The sequence below is a fragment of the Bombina bombina genome, chromosome 4 (genome assembly GCF_027579735.1).
Source record: "Bombina bombina isolate aBomBom1 chromosome 4, aBomBom1.pri, whole genome shotgun sequence".
NCBI lineage: Eukaryota > Metazoa > Chordata > Amphibia > Anura > Bombinatoridae > Bombina > Bombina bombina.
In genome coordinates this window covers 504,774,561-504,799,070 of record NC_069502.1, presented here as the reverse complement: position 1 = coordinate 504,799,070, position 24,510 = coordinate 504,774,561, and positions in this window count along the sequence as shown.

The window sequence follows — 24,510 nt, the reverse complement described above, 5'->3', positions numbered from 1 at the left end:
ATTACGTTCAAGGCCTGAATCTGGAGCTGGACATGCACAGGACAATGAAGATGATGACCAGTAAGTGGAGGATCTGGATATGCTCCATGGTGGCAGATAATAATCCTCCGTCCACATGTTGAATTAGTATTTATATTGTTGCCATTTGGCCTTTTTATCAGTTTATTGTTGTGCCTGTTGCACTCTTTTACCTTGTCATGTGTCTCCAATGAGGCTATGCTGGCCCTTGGCAACTCTCTTCATGGACTGTGATGCACTGTGTTACCTTGTCATGTGTCTCCAATGGGGCTATGCTGGCCCTTGGCAACTCTCTTCATGGACTGTGATGCACTGTGTTACCTTGCCATGTGTCTCCAATGGGGCTATGCTGGCCCTTGGCAACTCTCTTCATGGACTGTGATGCACTGTGTTACCTTGTCATGTGTCTCCAATGGGGCTATGCTGGCCCTTGGCAACTCTCTTCATGGACTGTGATGCACTGTGTTACCTTGCCATGTGTCTCCAATGGGGCTATGCTGGCCCTTGGCAACTCTCTTCATGGACTGTGATGCACTGTGTTACCTTGCCATGTGTCTCCAATGGGGCTATGCTGGCCCTTGGCAACTCTCTTCATGGACTGTGATGCACTGTGTTACCTTGCCATGTGTCTCCAATGGGGCTATGCTGGCCCTTGGCAACTCTCTTCATGGACTGTGATGCACTGTGTTACCTTGCCATGTGTCTCCAATGGGGCTATGCTGGCCCTTGGCAACTCTCTTCATGGACTGTGATGCACTGTGTTACCTTGCCATGTGTCTCCAATGGGGCTATGCTGGCCCTTGGCAACTCTCTTCATGGACTGTGATGCACTGTGTTACCTTGTCATATGGCTCATATATTCTTTATTTTTACAAGATTATTTATAAACGTTGTGTATGTTTTCTTACATACTAATAAAATACATTTTATTTCACAAATCTTTGTCCTCATTCTTCCTGTTATTTTTTGAAAGCTCGAGTTTATGTTGTTTATCCTTAAAGGGACCTAACAAATATATTTGTTATAATGAAATCATATATGTAAGACAATAGTAAATGACTTTAAGATTAACATCTCCAATGTAATCTTATTATTTGTGTTTATATTATTTTCTCTTAGCTCTATCATTGCCTGATTATGATTAGCAGAGTAATTTCTTTATATATGTATATATATTTTTGTATTTGTGTATATATGTATATTTAAATGTTCAGATCCATGTGTGTATTTATAAACTCTGCATGAATTGATGCACCTTTACCAAATGATCTGAGTATTGATACAATGATATAATCCCTGTAAAGTGTTCATTTTATTTAAATAGTATTGACTATGTGTATGCTCTTTTTAAAAACAAAATAATGTCCCTTTAAGTGATGTTGATCACTATTGTAAATGAATGTATTTCCATTTGTAAAGCGTTTTTGTCCTTTTTACAAGAACAAGGACATATAGTTTTATTAATAAACAATCTTATTGTAATGTTGACAGCACCTGTATTTCATTTTCAAATCTATATTATTGTCAAAGTGTAACCAAATCAATCTCTGTGTGTAATGCAAATAATGTAGATGATGAATATTAGTTAACTAATATGTTAACAAAATACATCTCCTCCCATATATGGCTATAGGTAGGCTGACAATAATTAAACTTGAATAAATGACACGTTTAATCAATACATGTATAACTATTGTTATTAAACAACAATCCAAACATATCTTAAAACATCAATGGCATATGTATTTCTCATGTGTATCTTTTAAATGTTAAAGATATACACCATAGCTATAGTTCAAGGGACAGTCAAGTCCGAAAAGATGATTCATGATTTGGTGACATTCCTAGATAGCAATCTACACACATACTAGTTCCTAAAATATAAATACGTTTCTTAGTGATATGCCAAGATGTCACTGAGTCCTTGTATTGTCTGCGTTTTTTCAGCGATCTCGGATGCGCCATGTTGCTTAAGACGTCACCTGCCAGGCTGTCCAATGATTCCTTGTATTGACTGACGTTCTTACGTGATCAGGAATATGCCTTTTATTGTATTGCGTTTTGACGCGATCAAGGATGCGCCTTTTTTTTTGTGCGTTCTTACGTGATCAATAATGTGCCTTTCATTGGATGGCGTTCTTACGTGATCAAGGAAGCGCCATGTTAAGACGGAACATGTAAAGGTAAAAAAACGTGTGATTGGATTGCGTAGTCCCGCAATATTTGTGCACGTTAAAAACGTTTGTGACTGCATGCAATTTTACAAAGCTTGCGAATATGTATTATTTGCATCATGTTACATTGTTGACCCGTAGCTGATAAAGACCAACACATTCTCTTTTGCTGGATGTCTGGTTGAATCAACGAACGAAAGCAAAATGTTTTCATGCATAGGATATTTATAGGCAAGTGCAAATCTCTCCAGTCCATGTTTAATATGTTTGTCAACAATGTTCCTTTTTCTGAAAAATTACTGTTGTGTTTAATGTTGAACATATCTAATTAATAAATATGCGCTATTGTGTTTGAATAAAGTAATCAATATGCATTTATCATATGCTAAATATATGATGCCGACTTCTTCTAAATGTAATTTCGTTGTATATTTTATGAAAGGTTCATTAGACACTCACATTATAAATAAAAATATTTGATTTTGTCTCTAGTTAGATAGTCCATTGTTTAACCAATCGGTTTATTTTGTCTTGTGTTGTAAGAAAATGTAAGTAATTTTCTTACTCCTCGCAAAGCCAATGAGTTTCATGTGAGTACCATCTCCAGCTTTGTCCAGTTTGTGTAAAGGGTCTTTTCATATGTTAATGATGGGGTATTGTGTTGTTTTACGGTTGTAATGGTGGTTCATCTATATTTTCAATATAGCTAACCCTATTTTATTTGCAAGTGTTTGAAGCTTTTTAATATTGATATCAGTATATGTTAATCTTGTTGTTTGTAGTAGTGTCTATTACATACAGTTATGTAAAAAATATAGGATACTGTCCCTTGAATGCAAATGTTGTTTTTTGTATCATGTATGAGATCCACATAGTTTAATCTTCAAATATATTTTTGTTAGCATATTTCCCCCCCCCACTCCTAAAAGGACTTTAAACCATATTCATTGTTAAAATAAAAATATTTACAATAAAATATTAACACAATAATGTCTCTTAAAGAAAATAGACTTTATTTAACACGTCAATATAAATGTTATTTTAAATTTTTTTTTTGACAAAGTACATGTAGATATACCAACAAGCTTAAAATATGTGTTAGCATATGTAATGTTGTTAAAGGGACAGTTTAGAAAAAAAATAATTTTAAAATTATTCGAAAAGTCAATTCTGTAATATCAAGGATATCAAATGTTTCTCAACAATTGAACATTTGTCTGGGTTTATTTAAATTTGCTCTCTAAACCTATGAGGTTGGTGTGCTCATTTCTTAAATCTTGAAGAGTGCTTGTAATCATTATACAATTTGAGCACTAGAGGGCATTTGGATAGCATTTGTATATGTAAAACCTTGTGCTCATACAGCATATTATTGACCATGTATTGATCATTGATATCTAAAATGTTGTTATGTCAGAACAACAAATAAGTGGTCATTTTTCATAGTCATAGATACAAGGGTAAGCACATAAGTCACACATGTATTTCTCCATGTTTTGTTGTTTCAAACTTTATAATGCGTAATACAGTGTTTTCTTTGTAATCAATAATTTTCTGACTGTCCCTTTAAGCTGTGTTATTGGCATTCAAACAGTAATATGCCATCATGGATAATTGTTATGGTAATTTAGTTAGCGATTCGGGAAACAGTTTGGACATCACATCACAGAAACCAATCAATATCATGAACAAGGATAGGTATGTGATGATGTGGTTTTCACACACTTATAACCCACACTCTGCAAAGAATCTTCCTCCATGGACCCGGTCCCATAGAAGTCGATTATATACAGAGTGTGGTCCACAAGTGTATGAAAACCACATCATCACATACCTATCCATTACACACAAAAAAAATTTGAAGATGGAAAAAAATACTTACTTCCTCTTCCTTCCCCTCTTCCCACGGGGCTGAGGCTCTGGGAGAGGCAACTGCCGACTCCGAAGAGTCCTCCTTGGAGCTGTTGTGGGAGGAGTGGAAGGAAGAGTACTGGGACGACCAAGGTGAGGAGTAGATGGCTGAGGAGGAGGAGAAGATGGATGAGGAGGAGAAGATGGCTGAGGAGGAGTAGATGGCTGAGGAGGAGGAGGAGTAGATGGCTGAGGAGGAGGATGAGATGGGCCGGCAGGAGGAGATGGCCCAGCAGCAAGAGGCCCAGCAACAAGAGGCCCAGCAACAGGAGGTAGACCAGCATGCGCCTCCCGGAAAAATGTAAACATTTCCTGATGAAGATTAAACATTCTTGTTTGTCCTTCTTGTATTCTATTCAGTATATTGATTATTTCATTTTGGCCTTGAATTATTTGATTCTGCCCATCAAGTATTCTGCGTCGTCCTTCTATGTTTTCTATCCGGGAGGTACGCATCTGGTCTATGTACTCCAGTAGAACCCGCACCTCCGCTATTTCTTCTTGTTGTGCCTGTTGAACCCGTGCACGGCGGGGTGCCCGTGCACGGTGGAGTGCGGGTCTTTGAGGGACATCTGGTTCCGCGGGTTCCGCGGGTTCAGCGGGATCCTCCTGTGCTTCCGGGGCCTCTTCATCATCTCCCGTGCGCTGTTCGTCACGGGGGGCCTCTTCCCTCCGAAGTGGGAATTCCTCACCACCACTCTCATCCCGGGGAGATGCAGGAGGCTGTGCTGCCTCGTCCCCAGACTCTGTATATAAATAAAAAAATAAAAAAAATATATATATATATTAGCATATTTGCAAATCAAGGTTTAAATGACTTAGCTTACGATACAATTACAAATGCAGAATCATTAATCCACTTTGAAATCTAACAAACAATCAATACGATTTCCGCTTTTTCTAAACCGTGTTTGTGATATCTGGTCAATGTGAATGTTTTTGCGTTTGTTTTCAGTCTGTTTAAATGAACACCTAACCTATAGCCTAGATACTGATGTAACCGCAAAGTAATAGAATGCGTGTAAACAGCGTAATAGCATTAATCTGATCCTTAACACATGAAACCCAATGTTTTATCTTTCATGATTTAGAAGCATACATTTAGTATCAACTTTCGAATGTACTTTTCTTATCTAATTAGCTTCATTCTCTGGATATTCTTTGCTGAAAAGCATATCTAAATATGCTTATAAGATGCTGATTGTTAGCTGAATATAGCTGCCTCCTGTGATTGTTTCACCGTGTGCATGGCTATTTCTTCATTAAAATATATCTCAAGAATGAATCAAATTAGGTAATATAAGTACATTTGAATGTTTTGTCAAATTGTATTCGCTACCTCAATCATGAAAGTAAATGTTTGCGTATAGTGTCCATTGAAATACATTCGTATGTGAAATTATTGTTCAATGAGCTTACCGTCAGATGAGAGTGGCAGGTTCCCGGTATCGATTCCTCCGATACCGACTACTTCCACCTCGGAGATGCTGGGCCGCAACATTTCCTCCCATCTGCAGTACTCCATTTCAAGGGCAGGGCCGCCACCGGTCCCTGCGGCATGTCGGGCCTCCAGGCTTAACTTTTTTTTAAGTTCAAGTTTACAGTCCCGGTACCGATGTTTGATAGAATCCATATCCCGGTTCCGGCCACCCACTGCATTGACTGCATTCCTAATCTCGTTCCAGAGCCTCCTCCTGTCAGTCGGGGTAGTCTTCTGGTGCTGCAGCATCCTATGCCTGGCCATATAGGCCTCTACGAGGGCCTCCTTCTCCTCCATCGTAAACCTCGCCTCCCTAGTCGCCTTGGCCTTCCCCTGTGACGATGCCCTCTGTTTCCCGGACTGTGAAGCCCTACTCTGACCGCCACTGGGCCCAGCCACTTGGTCATCTTGAACCAAGTGGCTGGGTCCACCCACCGCTTCCACCCCCGCTTCCTGCCCCCCTTCCTGCCCTGTTCCTCTCCCCCTCCCTCTACTCCCCCCTCTACCTGTCCCCTGCCTGGCCTCCATCTCCTCCCTAAACTAAACCCCAAATAATCAAACAAAAAGTGAGTGTGATGAAATGAAAGGGGGTCAAAATAAAGAACTAAAAAGACAAAAAAGGTGCTTAAAGTGTGAGGGATGTAAAAAAAACAAAGAGGGTAAGGAGTATTTAAATAAACGAAAAGAATAAGACTAAAAGGAGGATATGTAAACTAAATGTAACTAGGGGATGGGTATGGGATGGGTATGGGGTATGGGATAAGAGTAAATGGGATGAAAGGGAATGGGACTACAAGGAATGGGGTATGGAGTGTAGTATGAGGGGGTAGGGGGTATGGAGTGTATGTAGTGTTATTGATAAGTGTATGTATGTATTGAATGTGTTTGCGTGTAAATGTGTTAAGTGTACAGATAAATCACTCGCTCGCTAACTCACACTACTTCTAATTCTCAATAACAAACACTCCCACTAACGCTCACTAACTACCACTAACTGACGCTCACACTAACAACTATCACTAATAACTCCCACTAACTCACTCACGCTCCCACTAACAGACTCTCTCCCACTCCCACTAACTCCCACTAACTCACTCACTCTCTCACGCTAACACTACCAACTGACTCTCTCACGCTAACACTACCAACTGACTCTCTCACGCTAACACTACCAACTGACTCTCTCACGCTAACACTAACTCACTCTCAAAAAATCTCTAACTCTCTATTCTTAAATCTCAAAAGACCCACCAGCAACACAGTCAAAGAAGCCATGCTTGTGTGGTGCTTATATACCCTGTGTAAATGTTTAATGATGTCCCAATTTCCATTGTAATTAGTGTTCAGGTGTGCTTTATTAGCAATTAATATTATTGCAATGTGTATTAGGTGTGTTAATTTGCGCATGCTCATTTAGAGTTGGTATTTGTGGAATGTGTAGAATGCGATGATGTCATAGTGTTCGTTTTCGCTTTCATTGTCCAAAAGTATTCTTTTTAAATGTGAATTTGCGATGGTGTGTTCTTCGTGAAGTGTTGTATATGTATGTTTTTCATAATATATAATGATATTGAATGCGATTTTGTTTCTAGTGTATGTATATATTTTTTAATCCTTGTTGTTATTGTGCGATTTTCCGCATCTTAAAGTATATGCGTATTCCCCGTATAAATAGTATTAAAACTTCCCCCGCTTGTGAATGTGTAATGCTTGTGTGCTTTGTTGATTGATTGTTGTTGTGACATTTGCGGCGTGTTATTGTTGTGCATGATGTGGTATGCGTCATATGACCGAGCTGTGCGTATTCTCGCGAGATCGAGTGTTAGGTGAAAAAAGGCAATTTATTTGATTTCCCATTGATCTCTATGGGAGACTGTCTAACGCGGGCAGGATTACGCGTGTGACATACACGCGTTAGGAGCATCGTTAGATGGTCTTATATTAACTCTAAATACCGGAGTCAAACAATGACGTGCGTTAGACATAAACACGCGTGGCGTTAACAGCCCATCTACCGCCGAACTCTAAATCTAGCCGTCAAAGATTAAGAATATAATTAAAATGTCATTAAGTTTGTCAAGAATGTTTCTTGACAAAGTCCCGTCGATCGGGACAAAACGCTTTGAAGCATACTGCCTTTTTTTGGTCCCTTTGAGGATCCGTAACTCTTCAAACCATCCACGGACTGGTCTATTGTCTGACGTACATAAGACGTCATCTTCCCGCGGGTGTTGTCCACTTGTAATTAACGAGCATTCTTACAACCAGGGGACATTTGGAACTCTAATATTACGGGATACAGACTCTGAGTGACATTTGAAATTGGGACATCAATAGCAGACGACTACGATATGTACATATGCTACAAGCGTCTTGTGAGTTTTTAACTTTATGTGTGTTTTATAACTATTAAAACTTTTAATGCTACACTTGAGTCCGCGGTTCTCTTGCTCTTGTATTTTGCTTTTATCACTACCAATTTACTTTTATCGCTAATTTTGCTTTGTTTTCTTTGTATTCTTAGTTAAAAACTAAACCTAGGTAGGCTCATATGCTAATTTCTTAGACCTTAAAGTCCGCCTTTAGGGGCCGAATTATCATAGTGCAAGCAGACATGATATGATGTAGCAGGATTCATCATTACACCCTCAGTTCTTGTGAAAGTGTTTTGACAGTTTTTCCCGACTAGAGGGCGTTAGTTTATGTGAGTCATATAGATAACATTGTACTCACGCACGTGAAGTTACCTAGGAGTCAGCACTGATTGGCTAAAATGCAAGTCTGTCAAAAGAACTGAAATACAGGGGCAGTTTGCAGAGGCATAGATACAAGGTAATTGCGAAGTAAAACGTGTATTATTATAACTGTGTTGGTTATGCAAAACTGGGGAATGGGTGATAAAGGGATTATCTATATTTTTAAACAACAACAATTCTGGTGTAGACTGTCCCTTTAAGCATAGGATTCAGCTTTGGGTCCTCAGTCTTAAGACTGCCGCTAATTAGCCTCTCCTCCACCTCAAGTGGGGAGGAATTAAATCATTCCAATTTGATCTGATTAAAATGATTCACAGTCTCTGTTTGTGCATCATTGGCCATGTGAGAGCAGTAGCAATCACAATCAGCTGCTTGTGCAATACTAACTGCAGGCAGCAGATGCTATTTGTAATAACAAAATAGCTTTGAAGTAGAATCTAGGTAACAAATTATAGCACACAAGTTTTGCAGCACCTGTCTGCTTCACCAAGGTCAGATAGTCCGTTCAGCAGTGTATTTCACCAAGCCCGTTCATTACCCATAACAATTTGACTACAAAGTCCTACCGTAAAGGTGTAAGTAGCACAGGACCCCCAGTCGGCTTTGTACAGTCAACAAGCTCCTTCACTCAATATGTCCAAAGTAGTACATCTCCCCTTTCAATCTCCTAATCACACCGAGACTCAAATAAGCATAAACAGTTTCAGATAGATAAACCGGTATAACAACTGTAATGAAAGTTCATCATTAAACTTTATGCTCACTCATATGTCCTGGTAGATGAGTCTGTGCCAGTCTCTGGGGTGGTAAGTTGTGGTCCTAAGCGTCCTCGGAGCCCAATAGCCCGCAGCTGCAAGACCCTAATACCTGCGACCCCTCTTTCAGCACGCCGTCATTGAATCCATCCGCATGTGTGATTCATCCGTACAGTTGCTCGTCCTCGATAGCGTGCAGCGTACAGCGTGTGATGCAAAGGGGGAGAGGTGGTGCTTACATGCCGTTACCTCCGGGAGTCCTATTCAAGATTCCTGTGCTACCATTTGCGATATAGGAAAACAAGGCTCCATTGCTGCCCACTTTATTCCGTGCTCTCAGGGTAAATCCTCAAAGGTAGAATACAAAAAGTACAAGAGAGAGAGCACCGGATTTACGAAAAAAGTGCAAAAACTTCTTTATTTTTAAAAACATGGATTTGTGATTCCTCAGTTTGCTCGTGCCATTGAATTGCACTTTCCTCCTGCCTGCCAGCGTGTTTTCCAGGCCCAACTAGCCAATTAGTGGAACCAATCATAATTCTTGTAACAGTATATAAAAAAATAAAAATCATAATTTTTTGGACTGCAAATATTCAGTCTCCTAGTGCCATTGAATTGCATTTACCTCCTGCCTGCCAGCCTTTTGTGCCAGGCCGTCTTGCCAACTATTTACACCAATCATAATTGTTGTCACAGTATTGTTACTAATTAAAATTAAAAAAAAATTGATTGTTGATCTTAATCCTCAGTTTGCTCGTGCCATTGAATTGCACTTTTCTACTGCCTTCCAAGCATGTGTTTCAGGCCTACTTTCAAAATATTTACACCAATCATATTTGTTGTCACAGTATTCTTAATAATTAAAAATTAAAATTTTTGGTAATAGTTGTGAATCCTCAGTTTGCTGTTGCCATTGAATTGCATTTTCCTCCTGCCTTGCAGTCTGCTGTGTGCCAGGCCCACCTAGCCAATTATTCCCAGCAATCATATTTCTTTTAACAGTATTGCAAAAATTGTCAATCATCACTGTTTTGACTGTCAGTATTCAGTCTCCTAGTGTCCTTGAATTGCATTAACCTCCTGCCTGCCAGCCTTTTGTGCCAGGCCGTCTTGCCAACTATTTACACCAATCATAATTGTTGTCACAGTATAGTTACTTATTAAAATTAAAAAATGTTTGATTGTTGATCTTAATCCTCAGTTTGCTCGTGCCATTGAATTGCACTTTTCTACTGCCTTCCAAGCCTGTGTGCCAGGCCTACTTTCAAAATATTTACACCAATCATATTTGTTGTCACAGTATTCTTAATAATTAAAATTTTTGGTAATAGCTGTTCTGAATCCTCAGTTTGCTCGTGCCATTGAATTGCACTTTCCTCCTGCCTTGCAGCCTGCTGTGTGCCAGGCCCACCTAGCCAATTATTCCCAGCAATCATATTTCTTTTAACAGTATTGCAAAAATTGTCAATCATCACTGTTTTGACTGTCAGTATTCAGTCTCCTAGTGTCCTTGAATTGCATTTACCTCCTGCCTGCCAGCCTTTTGTACCAGGCCGTCTTGCCAACTATTTACACCAATCATAATTGTTGTCACAGTATAGTTACTAATTAAAATTTAAAAAATTTTGATTGTTGATCTTAATCCTCAGTTTGCTCGTGCCATTGAATTGCACTTTAATACTGCCTTCCAAGCCTGTGTGCCAGGCCCAACTATCCAATTAGTGCCAGCAATCATATTTCATCAATGTTTTGACTGTCAATCTGCAGTCTACTAGTGCCCTTGAATTGCATTTTCCGCCTGCCTGTGTGCCAGTCCCAACTAGCCAATTAGTGCCACCAATCATATTTATTGTAACAGTATTGGAATTTTTGTTAATCATAACTGTTTTGACTGTGATTCTTCAGTCTCCTAGTGCCATTGAATTGCAGTTTCCTTTATCCCAGCGTGTGTGCCAGACAGGCCCATTTGCCAACTAGTGCCAAACAATCATATTTGTTGTCACAGTACTTTTAATATTTTAAAAAATTAACAATTTGTGATTTTTAAAACATCTGTCTTTTTTGTTGTTGTCAGTCTCACAGCGTATACTGTGCCCACTTTCACAGTGCCACCACTCAATTGGTGTAATATTATTGTTAGTGTCCATTTAAAAAAAAATGACAGGCAGAGGCAGGCCACCCCGCAGGTTCCGTGGTCGTGGTCCTTTAGACCCTACAAATATGCACATTGTTCAGATGCCGGGTGCCAGGGGGACGCGAAAAGTTCTGAGGAGGACCTAGTTGAATGGCTAACACAGGACACCCAATCTTCTTCAGCTTCCACTGCTAGTCCTCCTAACCTTGACGCACCATCTACGTCCAGCTGTGCTTTGGGTAGGTCTCAAGTGACCAGTGCCACTCCCCCGCCTGTCGCCACCACCAACACTAGCACCACAGCCGCTTCACTTGATCTGTCACAGGAGTTATTAACACATCATATGGAAGAAATGAGTGATGCGCAACCATCATTGACAGAGGATGTAGATAATAGTGATCAGTCTCAGTCAGGCAGCATTACCGACATGGATGTACGGTGTGATGATGATGTTGTACCCACTGCTGCTTCCTTTCTTGATGTGTCAGATACAAGTGAAGCGGTTGATGATGTGTCGGTGGATGTCACGTGGGTGCCTGCTAGAAGAGAAGAAGAGGGGGAAAGTTCAGATGGGGAGACAGAGAGGAGGAGAAGATTTGGAAGCATGGGGAGGTCGTCTCAAGGAGCTAGTGGCACAGTCAGACAGCATGCATCGGCACCCGGGGTCAGCCAGACAGCCTGCCGACGCCCATCAACGCATGCTGTTGCCACCACCAGAATGCCGTCATCGCAGAGCTCAGCAGTGTGGCATTTTTTGTGTGTGTCTGCCTCTGACAACAGCGATGCCATTTGCATCCTGTGCCAAAAGAAACTGAGTCATGGGAAGTCCAACAGCCACCTAGGTACAACTGCTTTGCGAAGGCACATGGTCTCCCATCACAAAGGCCGATGGGAAGAACACATGAGTAGAAGCAGCACACAAAGTGAAAGCCGCCCTCCTCCTCCTGCTTCAGCCACGTCAACCAGTGCTGTCCTCCTTGCCCCCTCTCAACCATCCTCCACTGAGTCTCTCTTACGTAGCAGTTCCTGGTCATCTGCCCACAGTCAGGTGTCTGTCAAGGACATGTTTGAGCGTAAGAAGCCAATTTCTCAGTCACCCCCTTGCCCGGCATCTGACAGCTGGCTTGTCTGAACTCTTAGCCTGCCAGCTTTTACCATACAAGCTGGTGGAGTCTGATGCTTTCAAAAAAATTGTATCTATTGGGACACCGCAGTGGAAGGTACCTGGCAGAAATTTCTTTTCACAAAAGGCAATCCCAAACCTGTAATCTGTTGTTCGAAAGGAAGTTATGGCATGTCTGGCACACAGCGTTGGGGCAAGGGTCCATATGACCACGGATAGCTGGTCTGCAAAGCATGGTCAGGGCAAGTATGTCACCTACACTGCACATTGGGTAAACCTGCTGACTTCTGACAAGCATGGAATGCGTGGCTCTGCAGAAGAGTTGGTGACACCGCCACGACTTGCAGGCAGGCCTGCTGCTACCTCCTCTACTCCTCCTACTCCATCCTCTTCCATAACCTCTTCCTCGGCTGAGTCCTCTTCAACTTCTGCGTCTTGCTCCACATCTATGGCACCCCCCAGCTCCCCAGGTACTATGCTACATCCCGGGTACGGCAGTGTTACGCCGTCTTGGGGTTGACTTGCCTGAAAGCGGAGAGTCACACCGCACCAGCACTCCTGACCACCCTGAAAGCACAGGTGGATCAGTGGCTGACTCCGCACCAACTGGAGATCGGCAAGGTTGTTTCTGACAATGGAAGTCATTTGGTGGCGGCATTGGAATTGGGCAAGTTGACACATGTGCCTTAGACTTTATAAATGTTTTACAAACATCAATTTTTCTGGCCGCTGCTACAGCATTTGCTACAACATTACCCAAATTTTTCAGTCATTTGTACATTCCTAATTTTTCTGGCCTCTGCTGCTGCTCTGTGGGTACAAAACTCAAATAAAAAAATAAGGCACATAAGTGATTAAACTGTTACGAATAGTACAACTTAACAGTGCACACCACTCACATCTGGTGGACCATTAAATTGCACGCGCAGTGCCCCAAATGTGAAGTAGGAGGACCGACCAAGCATTTTTATCAGTCTCTTGGTTGCTCTAAATTATCTCCGTGTTCCATCTATGCCATACCTGTACTCTATTGTGCAAAAGGGTGGCATATGTGGTGTTTCATGCTGTTGTGCCTGTTGCGGGTTGTGGCCCATGGTATAAAAAGGCTGAAGGAGAACGACCTGTAATGGGTGCCTAAGCAAATTTTTAGAAAAATTTTCCCGGTTCCTCTCAATTATCTCCGGGTTTCTAAAATGGATGCGATACCTGTACTCGCTTGTGCAAAAGGATGGCATATGTGGTGTTTCCTTCAGTTGTTTCTGTTGAGGGTGCTGGACCCTTTTATAAACATGCTGAAGGAGAACGACCTGGAGTGGGTGTCCAAGCATGTTTTTTTGCGCAATTTCACGTTTCCAAACTATCTCTGGGTTTCTAAAATCAATGCCGTAACAGTACTCTATTGTTCAAAAGGATGCCATATGTCCTCTTTACTGCTGTTTCATATGCGGGTCCTGGACTCTCTTATAAAAAGGCTGAAGTAGAAAGAAGTGTCCTGAGTGTACAATCATTTTTTTTTTGGTTCAATTTCACGGTTGCAACAAATTATCTCCGGGTTTCTAAAATCAATGCTTTACCTGTACTCCATTGTTCAAAAGGATGCCATATGTCCTCTTTCCTGCTGGTGTTTCTGTTGAGGGTCCTGGACCCTGTTATAAAATGGCTGAAGCAGAAAGAAGTGTACTTTGTGTCCATCCAAACCTTTTTGTGATTCAAATTCCAGGTTGCAAAAAATTATCTCCCGGTTTCTAAAATCAATGCTTTACTTGTACTCTATTGTTCAAAAGGATGCCATATCATGTCCTCTTTTCTGCTGGTGTTTTTTTGAGGGTCCTGGACCCTCTTATAAAAAGGCCTAAGGAGAAAGAAGTGTACTGGGTGTCCACTCAATGTATTTTTCTATTTCCCATTTGCCCAAAATTATCTCTGGGTTTGTAAAATCAATGCTGTACCTGTACTCTATTGTTCAAAAGGATGCCATATGTCCTCTTTCCTGCTGGTGTTTTGTTTGAGGGTCCTGGACCCTCTTATAAAAAGGCCTAAGGAGAAAGAAATGTACTGGGTGTCCATTGAATCATTTGTTTGATTCAAATTCCCGGTTGCAACAAATTATCTATGGCTTTCTAAAATCTATGCCTTACCTGTCATCTATTGTTCAAAAGGATGCCATATGTCCTCTTTCCTGCTGTTGTTTTTGTTGGGGGTCCAGAACACTATTCTAAAAAGGCCGAAGGAGAACGACCTGTACTGTACTGGGTGTCCAATCATGTTTTTGTTTTCAATTTCACGGTTCATAATAAATATCGCCGTGTAACTAAAATCAATGCCATACCTGTACTCTGTTGTTCAAAAGGATGGCATATGTGGTGTTTCATTCTGTTGTGGTTGTTGAGGGTCGTGTCCGTGGGACAGCGTATGAAACGGCTGAAGGAGAACAATCTGTACAGCCTTGCTCCTCTTTTTAGGCAGGCCAGCTCTTTGCATACATGCCCACAGACTCTGTAACGCATGCCTCTTTTAAAGAGGTGCAGCCATAATGCAGGGTCAGAATCTCTGCCTGCAACTGTTATACTCGATTTTGCGAAAGGAAGTAACCTTACCATGGTTCCCTGCACGCACGTATTGTTGTTATATTTTGGTGAGGGTAATCATGATGGCCATGTAGACCACCGCCGAGAGTCCTGGAAGTAACAGGGATGAGATGAAAGTGCTAAGAATAGTACTACTTAAAACAACCGAGTTAGCCATGGGTGTTAATCCAAGACCGCTTGGCTTTATTTTTGTTTTGGGTGCAGCTAATCATGCAGGCCATATAGAGCTGCCACCATTCGGTGTTGTATCAGCTATTTAACTAATAAGAACAGAACTACAAAAATACAACCAATGAAGGGCCTTATGAAGACTGAGCCAAGGTTGGATTGTAGTATTTGGTTAGGCTAATCATGATGGCCATGTAGACCACCACCGAGAGTCCTGGAAGTAACAGGGATGAGATGAAAGTGCTAAGAATAGTACTACTTGAAACAACCGAGTTAGCCATGGGTGTTAATCCAAGACTGTTTGGCTTTAGTTTTGTTTTGGGTGCGGCTAATCATGCAGGCCATATAGAGCTGCCACCATTCGGTGTTGTAGCAGCTATAAAAATAATAAGAACTGTACTATCAAAATAAAGCCAATGAAGGGCCTATGAAGACTGAGCAAAGGTTGGATTGTAGTATTTTGTTCGGCTAATCATGATGGCCATGTAGACCACCCGTAACAGGGATGAAAGTGCTAAGAATAGTACTAATTGAAACAACCGAGTTAGCCATGGGTGTTAGTCTAAGACCACTCGGCTTTTTGTTGGGTTTGGGTGCAGCTAATCATGAAGGCCAGATAGACCTGCCACCATTTGGTGTTGTAACAGGTATTAAACTGCAAAGAACAGTACTACTTAACACAACCTACTTACCATGGGTCCCAGAGCATATGTTTGGTTATTATATTTTGTAAGGGTAATCATGCAGGCCATATAGACTTCCACCGATAGGGTGAGTATGAGTAACAGCTATTAAAATGCTAAGGACATTACTAATTAACACAACATAGTTACCATGGGTCGCAGACCAAGAGCAGATGTCTTATTATTATATTTTGTATGGGTAATCATCCAGGCCGTATAGACCTCACCAAATAGGGGGAGTTACAGAGATTAAAGTGCTAAGAATGGTAGTACTTAAAACACAACCTAGTTAAAATGGGTACCAGACCGCATGTCTTATTATTATATTTTTTCAGGGTAATCAGGCAGGCCATATAGACCACCCCCATAGGGGGGGTAACAGGGATTAAAGTGCTAAGAAAAGTACTAATTAACACAAACTAGTTATCATGGGTCCAACACCGTGTGTCTTGATGTTATACTTTGTCAGGGTAATCATGCAGGCCATATAGACCTCCCTTGATAGGGGGAGTAACAGGGATTACAGTTATAAGAATAGTACTACTTAAACACAACCTAATTACCATGGGTCCAAGACCAGATGTTTTCTTATTATACTTTGTCAGGCTAATCATGCAGGCCATATAGAGCTCCAACAAAAGGGGGGGTAAGAGGGATTCAAGTGATAAAAGTTTTACTTAACACAACAAAATTACCATGGGTCCCAGACCGCGTGTCTTGTTGTTATACTTTGTCAGGGTAATCATAACCGCCATATAGACCTCCACCAATAGGGGGAGTTACAGGGCTGAAAGTGCGAAGAATAGTACTGCTTAACACAACCTAGTTGGGTCCAAGACCGCATGTTTAATTATTAGACTTTATCAGGGTAATTATATATCTAACAAATCTATCTATTTTTCTTCTATCGATTCTATCTAACTATCAATCTATGTATATCTATCTATCCTATTAATCTATCTTCTGTCCGGGATGTTTTGAGACAGCCACTTGTGTTTCTGACAAATTTGAAGTAGGAGGACAGAACAATCATCTTCTTCCATCTCCCGGTTCCACAAATGAAGGCCATATAGACCTCATCTGATAGGGGGAGTAACAGGTTGTAGTAAAATGTTAAGAATATTACTACTTAACACACCACGGGTCACAGACCACATGTCTTATTGTTATACTCTGTCAGGGAAATGATATATATTTCGAATCAATTTATTTATATATATATATCAAATCGATCGAACTATCAAACGTATCGATCAAATGTAGATTGCATCTATTGATCGATGTAATTCGTATCTATAAAATGTATATTACATATTTTGGTTGATGTCATTCGTATCTATAAAATGTATATTGCATCTTTGATTCGATAATATTCGTATCTATCAAATGTATATTGCATCTATTGATCGATGTAATTCGTATTGATCGAATGTATATTGCATCTATTGAGCTATGTACAGTGTATCGATCATATGTATATTGCATCGATTGAGCTATGTAATCTATGTATCTATCTCGTGGTTGTGCAAGTGGACTGTTTGCAGTTGATTGGGGTGCGTAACACTTGGAGTTTGCTCTGTCACTGTGATGTGGCCGTAACCCTTACACTACCTGATCGATACGACATCATAACTGAAGTTTTAAAGCACGTTATTGCAAACAATTTGCGAATGTTAGTTGATTTAGGCCCATTATGGGTTAAAAGCAGACTCTGCATAAACTATGTAATTTTCCATGGGAGTTTTGCAATGGATCCCCCTCCAGCATGCCACAGTCCAGGTGTTAGTACCCTTGAAACAACTTTTCCATCACTATTGTGGCCAGAAAGAGTCCTTGTAGGTTTTAAAGTTCACCTGCCTATTGAAGTCAAATTTTAGGTTTGCGACATCACTACTCATCTTCATATAAAAGCACAAAGAATAGCTGTTCTCCTCCAAAAATAATTCTACAGGGAGGTGAATAAACCTGATAAGCTCTTAGCCAGGGCATTAAAATCTAGACTAACAAAAAACTACATACATTTAGTTAAAAATCCAAAAAGAGTAGCACTAGAAGACACCTTCAAAATTGCTGAGATATTTAAAGATTATTACCATAACTTATATAATTTGTTCCCATTACGTGAGCCATCCATACATTTTAATAAGTGCACAGAGTATTTAGAACATATTACACTACCAACTTTATCTAAAGATACACAATGCACCTTAGAAGCCCTAATTACTAGGGATGAAATAAAAGAGGCCATATCAACATTGAAACCGAATAAAGCACCAGGTCCTGATGGATTTTCTGACTTATATTATAAAACTTTCAGCGAGCAGCTAATACCAAAACTACATAAACTTTAGCAACACATAGATGAAGGAGGAAGCTTCCTGGACACAATGTTACAAGCTCATATTATGGTGCTTCCCAAGCCTGAAAAAAAAAAAAGAAGAAACCCTCACAAATTATCGACCAATCGTGTTATTAAATAACAATCACAAACTTTATGCAAAGATTCTTGCAACCAGACTGAATAAGTTCCTTCCCGACCTAATCTCTCGGCATCAGGTGGGTTTTGTACCACAGAGAGAGGCAAAGGATAACACAACAAAACTCTTAAATTTACCTTATCATATTAAAAGATTATTACCATAACTTATATAATTTGTTCCCATCACGTGAGCCATCCATACATTTTAATAAGTGCAAAGAGTATTTAGAACATATTACACTACCAACTTTATCTAAAGATACACAATGCACCTTAGAAGCCCTGATTACTAGGGATGAACTAAAAGAGGCCATATCAACTTTGAAACCAAATAAAGCACCAGGTCCTGATGAATTTTCTGACTTATATTATAAACTTTCAGCGAGCAGTTAATACCAAAACTACATAAACTTTAGCAACACATAGATGAAGGAGGAAACTTCCCAGACACATTGTTACAAGCTCATATTATGGTGCTTCCCAAGCCTGAAAAAAAAAGAAGAAACCCTCACAAATGATCGACCAATCTCATTATTAAATAACAATCTCAAACTTTATGCAAAGATTCTTGCAACCAGACTGAATCTCTGGTTGAATCTCTCTGCATCAGGTGGGTTTTGTACCACGGAGAGAGGCAAAGGATAACACAACAAAACTCTTAGATTTACTTTATTATATACAACATAAAGATACCCCAGCTATCCTACTATCCATGGATGCAGAAAAAGCGTTTGATAGATTAGATCATTTTTAGAAGCCACATTACATAAATTCGGATTCTCGCAGTTATTTACTCAATACTTCTTTTCCTTACACACTTTCCCAACAACTCAGGTCAGGATAAATTGAATATTATCAGATCAATTCAAAATAGGAAATGGCACCAGGCAGGGATGCCCTTTATCCTCACTACTCTTTATCGTATCCTTAGAATCCCTTGAATCATTTATACATCATAATCCAAACATCAAAGGTATAACATTAAATAACAATATGTATAAATTGGCTATGTTCACAGATGATATTCTCCTAATCATATCTAGCCCCATATCTTCTCTCTCCATGGTGCAAACTGAACTCTCCAGATAAGGAGAGGTATCTAACTTCCTAGTAAACATGAATAAGTCTGAGGCTCTATTGATTAACTTATCCCAAAATGACTATCTAACCCTAAACAAGATAAGTACATTTAGAACGCAGAGACTGTCTCTAAAATTTCTAGGAGTCCATATTTCCCCATACAAAGAAAAGCTCTTACAACTGAATTATGGTAAAATGTTATCTGAAAGCACTAGACTCACTTCTTCTTGAAAATCTAAACAATTCTCTTGGACGGGCCACATTAATACAGTCAAAATGACCCTTCTTCCCTTCTTCCCAAAATCTTATACCTCTTACAGACACTCCCAATCCCACAAACTACTACATATTTGATTAAAATGCAAAAATTTATTAATAGGTACATATGGAACCACAGACCTCCTAGGATTTTTAAAGCTACTATGTATTCCCCAAAAGAGCTGGGAGGGTTGGTGGTCCCTACCCTATTGCTATATAAAAGGGCAGTATCACTTCAAAGAACATTAGCATGGTCAGGGGGGATTCAGTGCAAGACTGAAAAAGAGTGTACTCTTATAGCACTCAAAAACCTATATTAAAATAGTTACACAATGGGTCACAGAAAGGAAAATGTATTGGTGTACATATCTGGTTTGAGACGTGTAAAACTTAACTTTTATTGGTATTAATAACAATAAAACAAATGGGAACAAAACAACCTAAATGTTAAAAACACGGTAACGATGTGCCAGGGTAATATAAGCACCAAGGTAAGTGGAGAAAACCCCTGACAGGTGATCAAATATAATTAGTCGTGGACAATGCCGCAACAAGACAAAAAATTATTACAGAAGAGAGAACCTCCTGCCAGGCAGTTTATACAATCTCAAATTAATCAAAAATAGAAAAATTAGTGCTAGTACTCCCAAAAGATAATAATACGTAGACTATAAAGTGTATATTACCTTTGGCACACCGTTACCGTGTTTTTAACATTTAGGTTGTTTTATTCCCATTTGTTTTATTGTTAATACCAATAAAAGTTAAGTTTTACACGTCTCAAACCAGATATATACACCAATACATTTTCCTTTCTGTGACCCATTGTGTAACTATTTTAATATAGGTTGTTGAGTGCTATAAGAGTACACTCTTTTTCAGTCTTGCACTGAATCCACCCTGCACATATTCTCTCACATGTGTACAGCACCTGCCTTATATTTGATCTAGATTTAGCCCTATATGAAGGCTTTATTTCATTGAAACTATTAAGGGCAAAAACCTTTGTAGTGCCATCGTTACTCCTCTCTAGCTTCTGAACATTAGCATGGTGTCTATACTCCACAAAGAGTAATAAAAGCTGGGCGTTTTTGTAACATGATATTGTGGAATGTCCAAAACTAGGTAACACTTGCTGGAATCTAGGCCAATTGGAATCTTTGCAACGAAAAGACATAACTACTAGATTAGAAACATTTAAAGATTGGCAGTATATTGTTTCACATTATAAGGGTATATCCTCATTCACATCTGGTCTTACACCCCTTTTAAATAACCAATAATTTTAAGCAGGCCTTCAATGGCCATTAGAGAAAAACCCTTTTATAATCAACACAATCCCAATCATCACGATACTTGATCATAGGAAATTAAAATCCAAAAAAAAGTTGGAAACTCTAAGATCAGGTTTTTTACTTCATGGTTTAGATACCATTTCTTATCCACCCACAAACAAAGAGATAATTTAATGAGACCGCTCACAGCTTTTGAGAAGATGTGTATGGCTAAAATACCTAGCAATAAAACCATATCCAGCTGTTATAAGTTTTTATTAAATGCATCTACCCCAGACCTCCATAATTTTGTACTAGCATGGGAAAATGAAATGGGAGAGAAAACCCCTACTTCTACATGGAAGCAAATCTTTCATAACAATGCACATTCTGCACATATGTTAGAAACCAACACCAATGAGAATCAAGCGTATTTTCCCGGGTGCATCAGATAAGGGCTGGAGATGTCAGACAGAAAGGGGACATATGCTTCACATATGGTGGTCTTGTGCTATTATTCAAACCTTCTGGTCTCAGATAATAGATAAAATCAATACAATCATAAATAGTAATCTACAATTGTCAATTCATGCTTGTCTATTTAACAACTTGAGTGGAATTAAATGCAAAATTAGGAGATCTTTAGACCAAATTTTATTAAATACTGCTAGACACTTGATTGCTATATATTGGAAACAAAAAAAAAATACTCCATCTATACAGGAATGGGAATCAAAAGTACAGAAATCTATAAAACTAGAAAGGTATCACTATTTCAAAGAGGGACAAGTATACTTTTACCATAATGTCAAATTTTATTGGGATTCATATGTAGGTCGGAAAAGTTAAATGCAACTCTGCTAGATTTGCTTCTAATTACCATATACCATGCATCATTATGAAATGAATTCTTCACTATTTTGTTTATTAAATGTGTAGAATTTTTGTTATATTGTTACAATGTTATTATAACCTATGTTACAGGTTATCTTGTTCTATGACACTGTTTTGATGCAGCTTTACAGTGTAATGTTAAATGGCAGAACTATATTACGTTTTGTATCATTAGCTATTGTACATTGCAATTTGGAATAATAACAAGCTCTAAGCCAAGATAGGCGAGGCTATGGACTTCTTTTGATGCAAACTTATTAAAAGGACTTGAATTACATGGACGCGATGCATCAACGCTAGAGTTATAAGAATACACAGTTATTATTTATTTAAGTAATTGTATTGCTATTTTTCACCAATGCCAGTCCATGTGGGACTCACTGTTATTGACCTTACAATGTCAAATAATTATTAAAAACAATAAAGAAAAAAAAGAACATGTGAAGTGTTCCTTACACCTTCAAATTTAAGCACAGTTCATCTAGCAAAGTGTCATTTTAGAGCGCAAGCGTTAACTACTAGATTTTTTTCTGTAATGGACCCATAGAAGCATATGCAGAGAATTGCGTTAAAGCAGTCATGATATCTGAAGTCAGCTCCTCAGTCTTTCATTTTCACGCTAACTTTTTACTTCCATCTTGTAATACACTCGCTTATGCAGCCGAGATCAATTTTGAGCAAAAAAATAATTTGGCGCGCAACTTGTAATATGGCCCAATATTGGGTATAATAAATATATACTCAACATCATGTGTATACAGTACAAAATCCTTTAAAACATTACGGGACATACATTATGAAAACACCTTGCTAAAAACATATGCACACAAAAAAACTTTAAAAATTATAAATTAAAAAAAAAACTGAGTTGACATTGTCAGTTATGAAAAAACAAGATACAACTACAATATTAAAATTCTTAGCAGGGGAAAAATATCTATTAATTCTACATGTTTGGTGTAGTTGAAAAATCTTAACCATTCCTCCGAAACACACTGGTATGTCCATCGTCAGCACCTCATTGATGTTTTTAAGGTCTCCAAAACACTTCCCTATCCAGCAAGAAAGCAAAACAGACAATTTTATTAACATTAGCTTTACTTTATGCATGTTTCTGAAGTTGTTGCAGTTTTAATTGTTTTAACCCCTTAGCAATTAGTTCTTGTTTTATTTGTGGGATTTGATGTATAGATAACTTCATGCAACTTTCATTGTTGATGGCAGCAACACTGAATAATAAATCTTTAGAAAGTATAAAGCAATAGTGTAAAGCAATGCTAAATTAATTTTGAACATGAGGCCATGCTGCAAACCTTTGAGCATTTATGAATCTAGCTCAATAATTAGTATTTGCAACAAATAAAGCTACCAGCACAATGTTATTACTCATGTTTGCTCTTACAGCGCCAAAGAGCTACCATCCATTCAACTTTCTATCCCTACCCATGAGCTAATTCCCAAACACAGGATTCCTACTAAATGACTTTTCCTCCCAGGATCCCCAACTCAAAGGCCCTATCTGTCAGAGAAGCTAAAGAATCTTAATGTTCACCACACTTGATTAAACACCAGGATGAAAAATTACCATTAATCTCAAACTGAAATGTTCCTATGCACATAATGCAAAATTAGATTTACCAGCCAAAGAGAAAATAGTGAGTTGGTGTAATAAAGCCCTTTATTAAATGATGTACTAAATTTTGTCCTTGGATGGTACAACCTTTTTATAGAATTCTTTGGGTAAGCATGAGGTTATTACCTGTGATGGCATGTGGATGATGGTAGATCTCTGGTAACATTGTAATTGTTGATTTGTATTCACATAAAACACTTACGGCTAGATTTGGAGTTTTGTCGGTAACGACCCGAAAAACTAACGCCGGCTTTTTTCTGGCCGCACCATAAAAATAACTCTGGTATTGAGAGTCCACAGAATGGCTGCGTTAGGCTCCAAAAAAGGAGCGTAGAGCATTTTTAACGCAGCTTCAACTCTCGATACCAGAGTTGCTTACGCAAGCGGCCAGCCTCAAAAACGTGCTCGTGCACGATTCCCCCATAGGAAACAATGGGGCTGTTTGAGCTGAAAAAAAACAAACACCTGCAAAAAAGCCGCGTTCAGCTCCTAACGCAGCCCCATTGTTTGCTATGCGGTAACCCTTCCTACGTCTGCACTTAACACTCTAACATGTACCCCGAGTCTAAACACCCCTAACCTTACACTTATTAACCCCTAATCTGCCGCCCCTGCTATCGCTGACCCCTGCATATTATTATTAACCCCTAATCTGCCGCTCCGTAAACCGCCGCTACTTACATTATCCCTATGTACCCCTAATCTGCTTCCCTAACATCGCCGACCCCTATATTGTATTTATTAACCCCTAATCTGCCCCCCACAACGTCGCCTCCACCTGCCTACACTTATTAACCCCTAATCTGCTGAGCGGACCTGAGCGCTACTATAATAAAGTTATTAACCCCTAATCCGCCTCACTAACCCTATAATAAATAGTATTAACCCCTAATCTGCCCTCCCTAACATCGCCGACACCGAACTTCAAACATTAAACCCTAATCTGCCGACTGGAGCTCACCGCTATTCTAATAAATGTATTAACCCCTAAAGTTAAGTCTAACCCTAACACTAACACCCCCCCTAAGTTAAATATAATTTACATCTAACGAAATTAATTAACTCTTATTAAATAAATTATTCCTATTTAAAGATAAATACT